At 44.0% G+C, this 11090-nt stretch overlaps 1 long non-coding RNA gene across 2 annotated transcripts in view; it reads right to left on the reverse strand.

Annotated features, from left to right (window-relative positions):
• Positions 1-6002: 6002 nt before the first annotated feature.
• The window catches only part of LOC122810972, a 6071-nt gene continuing 983 nt past the window's right edge, over positions 6003-11090 (reverse strand). The window contains exons 2-4 of one of the 2 annotated variants that reach the window (XR_006366168.1): positions 7771-7772; positions 6362-6368; positions 6003-6013 (exon numbers count right to left, since the gene is read on the reverse strand). This is a non-coding gene — a long non-coding RNA (uncharacterized LOC122810972). The other variant, XR_006366167.1, reaches the window with a different exon arrangement.

Raw genomic sequence — 11090 nt, forward strand, 5'->3', positions numbered from 1 at the left:
CATTGCTCTGACGTCCTCGGCTCCATTGGAGCTTGAGGAGTCTATGAGCTGACGCTCTCTAGTCTGGTCCGGGGAAGCGAGTCGGATCGGACAGTTGTCGAATCCCACCTTGCCTCTTGGGGCATCAGCTCGGGTGAGCTTGGCTCCTACCTCGGCCTTGGGCCTGGTGCCCTTGATTCTGGGGGTTCCCTTGACCTATTCTGATCTAGGGATATCCTCAGATCAGGGACAGGGGGCTTTTGAGGTGATGAGGAGAGTGCTGTCTCCACAGACAGCTTCACTGTCAGCTCCGGATGTTTTACCTCCAGAAGCACCGGTGTCTGCCTTTATACCCCGGATGTTCTACCCCCAAAAGCACCAGTATCTGCCTCTATACTCTTGCATCCACAGGAACGCAGAGATCCTAGGCCTCAGGATGCCCCACAGGACACCCCCCACTCTTCTGAAACCTCTCCAGAGTACCCCTCTAAAGAGGTCACTCGAAAGAGATTATGCAAGAGGAAGCATTTAGACTCCCCAGAGGATACGGACCTTGATGAAGCTGAAGGGTCCCCACGGTCATCTCCTGATGATATCTCCTTTGGAGACATCATGGAAATGCTGAAACAGAGAGGCGGCTGGAAGTTCACCATCCCTTCAACTGAGGAGTCCGTATACCTAAAGGCCTTCAGATCTCACCCTTCCTCCTCTTGGGTGTCTCCACCTTTCAAATAACTTATGGTCCTAGTTTCTCGAAAGGTGTTGGAGTCTCCAGATTCAGTGGGACATATTCCTAGGAGACCAAACAAATTTATAACATCCCTGTCAGACAAGACTTTTCTAACCAAGGGAGTCCCAGTAGATGCTATGGTGGTGGTGGCAGCCACCAAGAACGAACTCTCAGAGACATCTTCTTCTGTTCATCCACCAAACAAGGAGTCTCAGATAATGGACAGATATGAAAAGTGCATTTTTTCTTCAGCGACTTTCTCCCTCAGATCGCTGAATTACCTTACTCATTTTATTAGGTTGCAGAGAGACCTCCTGAAAGAGCTAGGAGATACTCTCCAAAGTTTAGTGGCTGAAGGGGTTTCAGATAAAGTATAGTCTCAGCTCTCTACATTAAACTCAGTTGTCAGCTCCTCCATAAGATTGATTTCTTATGCAGTGGATGGAACAAGTAGAGCAGCAGGTTCAGGAATTCCCCTAAGGAGACATTCTTGGATGTGCTTGTGTGACTTTGCAGAGCTCTTTAAATCTTCCTTTGTGAATGCCCCGTTTGATGGCTCATCCCTGTTCGGATCCAAAGTCAAGGACACACTGACCAGGTGTGACCAAGAAGAAAGGACTCTGTCTGCCATAGGAGTAAGTTTTTCCATGCTTACCAGACCTTACCCCAAAGGTCAGAAAGGAAGTGGTAAAATGTGGTTCTGAAAATCTCAGACAGCTTTCCAGGACACACATAGTGAATTTTCCCCCAGGGGCAGAGGGGAAATAGTAATGGAAGACACTGACCATGTGGCAGAGGGGGTCTGCAGAATCAGGGCGACAGAGATTCTTTCTTTGGTAACCCTTTCAGCACTCCTGAATGGAGGCCCATTTGTCCATCTCTGGAGGCAGTCGGGGGCTGCTTATCTTTGTACCCAGAAGCCTGGCAACAAATACCAGAAGTTACACCATACCTTTTTCCTTCCTCATTCCAAACATAAAAAAGGTTCCAGACATTCCACCCAGTCAAAGGGAACAGGCAATTTTAGAAATTCAAATGTTGCTAGACAGAGTAATCCAAACAGTCCCCACAGAACAAATAGGATCCAGAACTTAATCAAGATTCTTTTTAGTTCCAAAGAAACAGTGGACTGGAGACCAATTCTGGATCTCAGCAATTTAAACAAATCAGTGAAAAAGTCCAAGTTCCGGATGGTAACACTGCAGTCAATACTCCCTTTTCTGGGACAAGACAATTGGATGTGCTCTATAGATCACCAGGATGTGTACTACCACATAAAAATGGACAAGCAATCCAGGAGACACTTGTGCTTTTGGCTGGGAGCCAGTCACTACCAATTTCGAGCTCTGCCCTTTGGCCTCACTACAGCCCCCAGAGTGTTCACCAAATGTATGGCAGTAGTCGCTGTTCATTTGAGATGCCTAGGATTCCGGGTGTTTCCATACTTAGACGACTGGCTCCTAACCTTCACCACCAAGCATCTACTAATAAAAACAAGAGTCACCACCTTGCAACTCTACTCTCACCTAGCAATTACAATAAACTATGAAAAATCTGCCTTACTGCCTTCTCAGCATGTGGTATTTATAGGAGCAGAATTGGATTCAACAAACATGATGGCCAGATTCCCTCCAGAAAGAGTTAAAGTTCTAAGACGTCATATTTCATATCGTCTAACAAAGAAAAAAGCTCAAGCAAGGATAGCCCTAAAAGTCTTGGGAATCATGGCAGCAGCAATAATTCTGATCTGCTTAGCACATCTACACATGAGAATTCTTCAGTGGCTGCTATCTACTCAGTGGTCAATGCAGGAACTGCTGATGTCCCACAAGATAATAATAATAACAGAAACTTGCAAGAAGGACCTTCCTTGGTGGCTTTACTCTACTCAAGTGACTCTAGGTCGACCATTTACTTCCCCAACCACTGGCCACAGTGACCACGGATGCCTCTCAGATGGGGGGGGGGGCATTATCTGGGAAAGACAGTCCAAGGCACCTGGCAGAATCACAAGACCCACTTTGGACATCAATGTCCTAGAGATGAGATCGGTGCTTCTAGCATTGCAAGCATTCCAGGACTGTCTTCCCCTGGGAACTATTGCAATACAGACAGACATGTCAGTTGTATGGTACATAAACAAAGAAGGAGGAACCAGATCTTACCCCCTTTGTCGAGAGGCTCTGAGAGTATGGCAGTGGGTGACCTCCTCCCAATGCTTTCTGATAGCAATGCACAGCCCAGGGAAATCCAACATGATAGCAGACAGGCTCAGCAGAGCGATTCTGATGACTCATAAGTGGTCCCTGAAACAGGAAATAGTGGAAACGATTTTCTGCAAATGGGGCCAGCCTTGCTGTGACATTTTTTGCAACATACATGAATGCCAAATGCAGCAGCTACTTTGCCCTTATCCCCCCTCCAGGGGAGTCACCAAAGAATGCACTTGTTCACGATTGGCCCTCAGGTCTCCTCTATGCCTTTCACCCCTTTCCACTAAAGCCAATTTCTTGGGAAGGGACATGATACTCATCGCCCCATACTGGCCTCATCAAATTTGGTTCTCCTTTCTGTGGCCTCATCTTTGGAAGGAGCGTTGGTTGCTGGACCCATTTCCAGACCTTTTGACTCATGTGTTAGGAATGCTCTGCCCTTCCCTTCAGACCCTCAAATTGACAACTTGGCTGCTCCAATTCCAACAATAGCCATGTTTCCTAGCCTCTCCACATCAGTTAAACATATCCTAATTTCCTTTCATAAAGCTTCAGCAAGAAAGATATATAGAAGCAAATGGAAAAGATTCTCCTTATGGGCTTCTCAAAATCACATCGACCCTTTTTCTGCCCCAGTAAGTTCCATTCTAGAATTCCTAGCAAAGCTATTCAATGAAGGTGCAACTGCAGCTACCATTAGAGTTCAGCTGGCAGCGATATCCAATTTCCATTTAGGTGAATCTGGCCTCAATATTATGTCTCATAGACTGTGCAAAGCTTTTCTTAAAGGTACTTTGTTATTAAGACCACCTATCAGAGACCCTCCAGCACCATAGGACTTAAACTTCATCCTAGCTCGTTTAATTTTTCCCCAGTTTGAGCCAGCATCATCTTGCAAACTCAAGTTTTTGACATGGAAAGATATTCTCTTGATAGCAATTACCTCTGCTAGAACAGTGTCAGAGCTGCAAACCTTGTCTATAGAGCCCCCATACTTGCATTTCCATAGGGACAGGGTGTCCTTACGAAAAAAAAACTTCTTTTTTGCCCAAAGTATGTTCAGATTTAAATCTGAACCAAACTATAGAGCTGTCAGTTTTTTACCTAAATTACAAAAATAAGGCAGAATACATGTTACATCAACTGGATGTGCATAGACAGTTACGTTTTTACTTAAACAGAACGTAAGGAATTCAGAAAATCTGGCCAGCTTTTTATCGCCTTTTCAGACTCATAGAAAGGTACCCTGGTCTCTAAGGTAACATTTTCAAAATGGCTTTCAAATTGCATAACCTTTGTCTCAAAATAGAGATCTCCCCAAAAGAGTTAAAGTCCACTCTACAACAGCCGTTGCAACCACTTCTGCTTTTCTGGCTAAACTACCAATTGATACCATTTGTGCTGCAGCAACATGGGCAAGACCACATACCTTTATCACTCATTACAAAGTCGATTTGGCCTCCAGGAACAGGTACTCTGTTGGTTCCATGATTCTGAAGAATATTCTCCCTTGAGCCACCCAAGAAAGATGGTGCTAGGGACGCTGTCCCAACCTACCCAACCTAGTAAGAATGAAGGCGAACTAGGACAACAACACATAAAGAAGTTATGTACTCACCATAACGTTCTATGTGTGTTGTCCATCTTCACCTTCATTCACATTCCATCCTCCATTCCCCCGACCATTTTTACTCCTGGAAGACCGAGTCTGTATAATTGGATTACCTTAATCTCTGATCTTCTTCATCTGACTCTGAGTTGTTTTTTACTGTGATACTTTCATACCATTATTACAAGAGCAAACAAGATCTGGGGAGGTTTTCTGATGTATGCTGGGATGGGGTTTAGTCGTGAGCTGGCAGAAGACCTCAAGCTTGAATATAAAAGCTGAGTCAGATCCGAGGATCAGATCCAAACCCAACCTAATAAGAATGAAGGTGAAGATGGACAACACACATGGAACGTTATGGTGAGTACATAACTTCTTTTTTTGCATTGGCCTGTATTTTGTGGAGGGTATAATTTTGAAAAGTCAAATGTCTGTCATTTAATGGCTGCAATCCCCACTGATTTGCCTAAAAAATGCTAAATGTGATGTTGTCAATCTCGTCTTTATTCTCACTGATGGGTTGGATCCGATCCATCAAATCCATCTCGGTCCTTTACAAAATCTCAAGTCCTTCAGCAAAGTTTGTGGGCATTCTGCCTTACCCATAATGCAATTCCCTAACTCCCTCAGATCTCATTTGCCGCTCTGCAAAGGACATGGTTCTTCAGCAAGCCCTGGGCTAGGTGCTTTTTTTGTTATAATTCTTTTACTAATTTGAAATTCTCTCTAAAAGCTTGTTGTTATTTTTTGGATAGTCTTCCCTTTATTATTTTGTAATTTCCTTACCCAAGTTCTGCATTTTTAAGACTGAGTGTTATCCCCTCCTTTTTCCTATGAATGTCCGTTTAAGTTAGAGGACATCCCTTTCCTCCTTTAGTGTGTCCCCTTCTGTCCCCTTCATCGTCTGTTTCAGTTAGAGGATGATTTCTTCTTATTAAAAAAAAGACTTATTTTCTTTTTTCCGAACACTGCTTAGCATCCATTTAAGTTAGAGTACCTTTCCTTGGGTGTCTGTCTGCGTGTCTTAATGTTTGATATAACTTACCCTTCTCCTTTTCTTAGCCATTATGTCTCTAAAGCAAGAAGCAAAACCTCTTGGTTTAAAAAAATGTGAACAGTGTGGAAAGAAGATACTCCTGAGTGATTCACACACCTTATGTGTGTATTGCTTGGGGCCTTTGCATCTTCAAGAATCATGCTTCATTTGCCACAGTTTCAATCAGAGGGCTTTTATGGAGCATAACAATCAACTCATATTAAAAGGACTTCTTAAGACCCCCTTTTCTGAGGCAATTTCATTGGAGTCAACAATCTCTTCAAAGTCTGACAAGTCTCAAAAACTTACTTCTTTGGCTCCAAAGTCTTCCTCGGAGCCAAAAGAGAAATGTCCTAGATTCTCTGATTCAACAGAACCTTGGGAGCAGACAATCATTCCTGGATCCAAGAGTTCATTGGAGCACCTTGAACATTTTCCTCCGATCTCTTCAACTCCCATGAAATGTAGATATCGGAGCCGTTCTCCATCCTTGGAACCAAACTGTCTTGGCTCCCATCTCCATTCTTGACTAAATCAAGGTCTCCAACCCTATTTACTTGGTCTAACCAGGAGTTTGTGTGATGATGATGTGGATAGGGTAATGCAGTGGCTTCTAAAGACACCGGCCTTGGTCAAATTATTAATTGATCCCAGCCCAAAGGAATCCGATCTGACAAAGTCCTCCTCATTGGCGCCTCCTCCTCCCCCTGTTCCATCCCCTGGTTTTGGTGCCAGGAGATTCGGATGTCCAAATGGTGTCTGTCTTGGATCCTAGACCTATCATTCCCGTAGACCTGATGTCTACCCTGAGTGTTTCTGTTCAGTCAGAGCAGGAGACTTCTAGGAGCTGACACTCTTCAGTTAGATCCGCAGAGTGGGTTCAGATCTCTCCAGATCCGACCCTGCCTCTGGGGGCTTCTGTGCAGGTGAGTTTGAATCCTACCTCTGCCTCGGAGCTTCTGTCTCCTATGTTGGAGATTCCTTCAGCCCCAACAACCTTTTTGTCAGATCTGGGATGTTCTTTCGAGCAAGGGACAGAGTGCCTTTGAGGTTATGAGGAGGGTAATGACTGCATCCCAGTCTCAGACACAGTTTATCCTGGATCTTCCTTCCAGTTCTGAGCCAGTGACTTTACCTTCTCATATACCCTTTCCAGAGGACTGCAGAGACCCCAGGCCTCAGGACATCCAGCAAGGGACCCCAGTCTTCTGAAACTTCACCAGACTACCCCACTGAGGAAGTCCCTCGAAAGAGGACTTGCAAGAGGAAGCATCTTTACTCCCCAGAGGAGTCAATCACATCAGATACTGACCTCAATGACACAGAAGGGTCTCCATGGTCACCTCCTGATGATGTCTCCTTTGGAGTCATCCTGGAAATATTAAAGCAGAGAGGTGACCGGTAGTTCACATCCCCTTCAGCTGAGTAGTCCATGTACTTGAAAGCTTTCAGGTCTCGCCCTTCCACCTCTTGGGTGACCCCCTTCTTCCAATGGGCTTATTGATTTAATCTCTCAGAAGGCTTGAGAGGCCCCAGACTCCATAAAACCAACTCCTAGGAGGACAAATAAATACATTACTGCCCCCAAGTACAAACCTTTCCTGAATAAAGGTGTAGCGGTTGATGCCATGGTCATGGCAGCAGACACTAAAAAGGAACTATCTGAGACTAGTTCCTCTATCCATCCTCTGTGTAAGGACTCCAGGACCATGAATAGATATGGGAAGCACGTTTTCTCATCAGCAATCTTTGCCTTACAGTCGATGAATTACTTGACCCATTTTACTAGATTACAGTGGGATCTGTTGAAAGAACTGTCAGACTCCTTCCAAGGAGCTGTAGCTAACACAACAGCAGATAAAGTCACCACTCAAATCGCCACCCTCAGTTCAGTTGTGAACTCATCCAAGAGATTCATATCATATACAGCAGGTGGAATGAGTAGGGCAGCAGGTTCAGGTATCTCTCTCAGGTGACAGGCCTGGATGCACCTTTGCAATTTTGCAGAGCCCTTCAAGTCTTCCATTATCAATGCCCCTTTTGACGGCTCATCTCTTTTTGTGCCCAAAGTAAAAGAAATGCTCACCAGGTGTGAACAGGAAGGCAAGATCTTTTCTGCCATTGGAGTATGTTTTTCCACACCTACTAGACCCTTTCCCAAAGGTCAGAGAGGTACTGGGAAGATGTTCAGAAAATCACAAACGTCTTTCCAAGACACACAGGGTGAAAGTTCCCCTAGAGGCAGCGGGGGAACAATAATTGATAACGCTGCCCTTGTGGCAGGGGAGACCCACAGAATCAGGGCTGGAGAGAATCTTTCTTTGATAGACCCTTTCAGCACTCCTGAAGGAGTGCCCAATTCCTCACCTCTGGAGACAGTTGGAGGACGATTGTCTCTGCACCTTCATATCTGGCAAAAGATAAATGACAGATGGGTGCAGGACGTAATATCCAGGGGTTATATTATTCCCTTCTCCTTCCCCACTCCCATAAAAAAATAATTTCCAGACAGTCCACCCAGTCAAAAGGAACAAGCAACCTTACATATTCAGAAGTTGCTAAGAAAAAGAGTCATCCAAGAAGTTCCCGCAGACCAGAGAGGATTCAGAACTTACTCAGGTTCTTTTTACTTTCAAAGAAAACAGGTGACTGGAGACCCATTTTGGATGTCAGCATTCTGAACAAATCTGTGAAAAAGACCAAGTTCCAGTTGGTAACTCTGCAGTTGATAGTTCCATTATTGGAAAAAGACAATTGCATGTGTTCTGTAGACCTTCAGGATGCATACTACCATATATGAACGGAAACGTGATCCAGAAAGCACTTAGCTCTACCGGCTAGGAGCCAGTCACTTCCAGTTTTGAGCTCTGCCCTTTGGTCTCACTACAGCCCCCAGAGTGTTCACCAAATGCGTGGCAGTAGAGGTGGCTCACCTGAAATGCCAAGCATTCTGGGTGTTTCCATATCTGGACAACTGCTCATAACCGCCCCAACCATCATCTTCTGTTACAAGCCAGGGACTATACTCTACAACTCTGTTCCTCCTTAGGAATTACCATAAATTATGAAAAATCAGCTCTAGAGCCATGTCAGAGCTTGGTTTTCATAGCAGCAGAAATAGACAGGACAACAACGATAGCAAAACTTCTATGGGACAGAGTAGATGAGCTTCTCCATTATGTAAGGCTGTTGATGAGAAAGAAACAAGCTCCTGCTAAACTAGTTCTCCCAACTACTGGGAAAAATGGCTGCTTCAATTGTTCTTATCCCCCTAGCTAGCCTCCTCATGAGAATTCTACAATGGTTACTTTCGATACAATGGTCAATTCTAAAACTTCCAGTGACACATAAGATCATGATAACCAATGCATGCAAAAAGGATGTCAAATGGTGGATTCACTCTCCTCTGGTATCTCAGGGCTGTCACTTTATACCCCCTCAACCCCAAGCCACTGTGACCATGGATGCTTCCCAGATTGGGGGGTTATCTGAGGAAGATAGTTCAAGACATTTGGCATCAACACAAGTCTCATTTTCACATATATGTCCTGGAGCTGAGGGCAGTGCTTTTGGTATTGCAAGCATTTCAAGACTATGTCCCTCTGAGAATGACAGCAATCCAATCAGACAACATGTCTGTGGTCTGGTACATAAACAAACGGGGGAACCAGGTCTTACCCCCTTTGCTGAGAAGCCTTTGGGTCTGGCAATGGGCAACAGCTTCCAACCACTTTCTGGTAGCAATGCCCATTCCAGGGAAATCCAACATAGTTGCAGACAAATTGAGCAGAGCCATATTATGGTCTCATGAGTGGTCCCTCAATCAAAATGTTGCGGAAGAGATCTTCCAAAAATGGGGCTAGCCTTGCTGTGACCTCTTTTCTTTGCCCACCAGTACCAAATGCAGCAACTACATTGCCCTGATCCCCCCTCAGGGAGAGTCACCAAGGGATGCACTTGTTCACGATTGGCCCCTAGGACTTCTTTATGCCTTTCCATCAATTCCTCTAATTCCCAAATTTCTGCAGAAAGCAAGTTTGTTGAAGATGACAATAATCCTAATTGTCCCCTATTGGCCTCGACAGATTTGGTTACCCCTCCTCCACCCTCATGTTTGGGTGAATCATGAATTCTGGATCCTGTTCCAGACCTTCTGTCTCACCTGTCAGGAATGGTTCATCCCAATCTGAACAATGTCAAACTAACAGCTTGGCTTCTCCAGTTCCCCTGATTACCAGGTTTCCTTTCCTTTCCTCTCCAGTCAAACACATTTTGTTTTCTTCCCATAAGTCATCTACATGCAAAATATACAAAGGTAAATGGAAGAGATTTGTTTCATGTGCCAACAGTAATCAAATAGATCCTTTTACTGCACCCATACATTCTAGTCTAGAATTTTTGGCTAAGCTTTTTAATGAGGGTGCTACTGCAGCTACTATTAGAGTTCAGTTGGCAGCAATTTCAAATTTTCATATAGGAGAAAATGGTTGTGGTATAATGTCAAACAGACTTTGTTAAGCATTCTTGAAGGGAACTATGATGTTAAGACCCGCATACAAAAACCCTTCCCCATTTTGGGATCTGAATTTTGTATTGTCAAACATTATCTGTCATCCTTTTGAGCCATCTGCTAGCTGTGACTTGAAGTATCTTTCTTGGAAAACTCTCCTCTTAGTGGCCATTACCTCAGCAAGGAGAGTTTCACAATTACAAGCTTCATCTGCCAAGCCACCTTATCTGTTATTTCATAAGAACAGAGTCTGTTTGTGTACCAACCCCTCATTTCTGCCCAAAGTTGTGTCTGAAAGTAACCTCAATCAGTCTGTTGAGTTAACAGTATTCTTCCCAAATTTCCAATATAAAGGAGAATATTCATTACATCTACTGGACATTCATAGACAATTATATTTCTACCTACACAGAACTGCAGAAATCAGAGAGTCAAATCAGCTATTTGTTTCTTACTCTGACGTTAAGAAAGGTCTACCAGTATCAAACATTACCTTATCCAAATGGCTTTCACAATGTATTTCCTACATTTATAGTTCTAAGGACAAAACTCTCACTACCCCTGTTAAAGCTCACTCCACTAGAGCAATAGCTACTTCTGCAGCCTTTCAAGATAGACTGCCTTTGGATAATGTGCTGCAGCAACATGGGAAAAACCTCATACCTTTATTAGTCATTACAAAGTAGATTTGGCTTCCAGGAGTAGAGCATCCTTTGGTTCTATGGTTCTGAGGAATATTCACCCATGAGCCACCCAAGAATTAGGTAGCTATGGATGCAGTCCCATCACTGAGAATAAATGTGAGATTGACAACATCACATAAAGAAGTTGTGTACTCACCATAATGTTCCATGTGTGTTGTCCATGTCAACCTTTATTCTCACAACCCACCCTCCACACCTCTTGCGTATACGCCATGGAGACTGAATAGAACTATTTGGATATTGTAGGACTCTATAGCCTCAGAAACAATCCTTGTCTGTTAAGCTATAAAAGCTTTCCCTCTAATATGA

Source organism: Protopterus annectens, chromosome 9.part0, assembly GCF_019279795.1.
Source record: "Protopterus annectens isolate FY-2018-M chromosome 9.part0, PAN1.0, whole genome shotgun sequence".
Taxonomy (NCBI): domain Eukaryota; kingdom Metazoa; phylum Chordata; order Ceratodontiformes; family Protopteridae; genus Protopterus; species Protopterus annectens.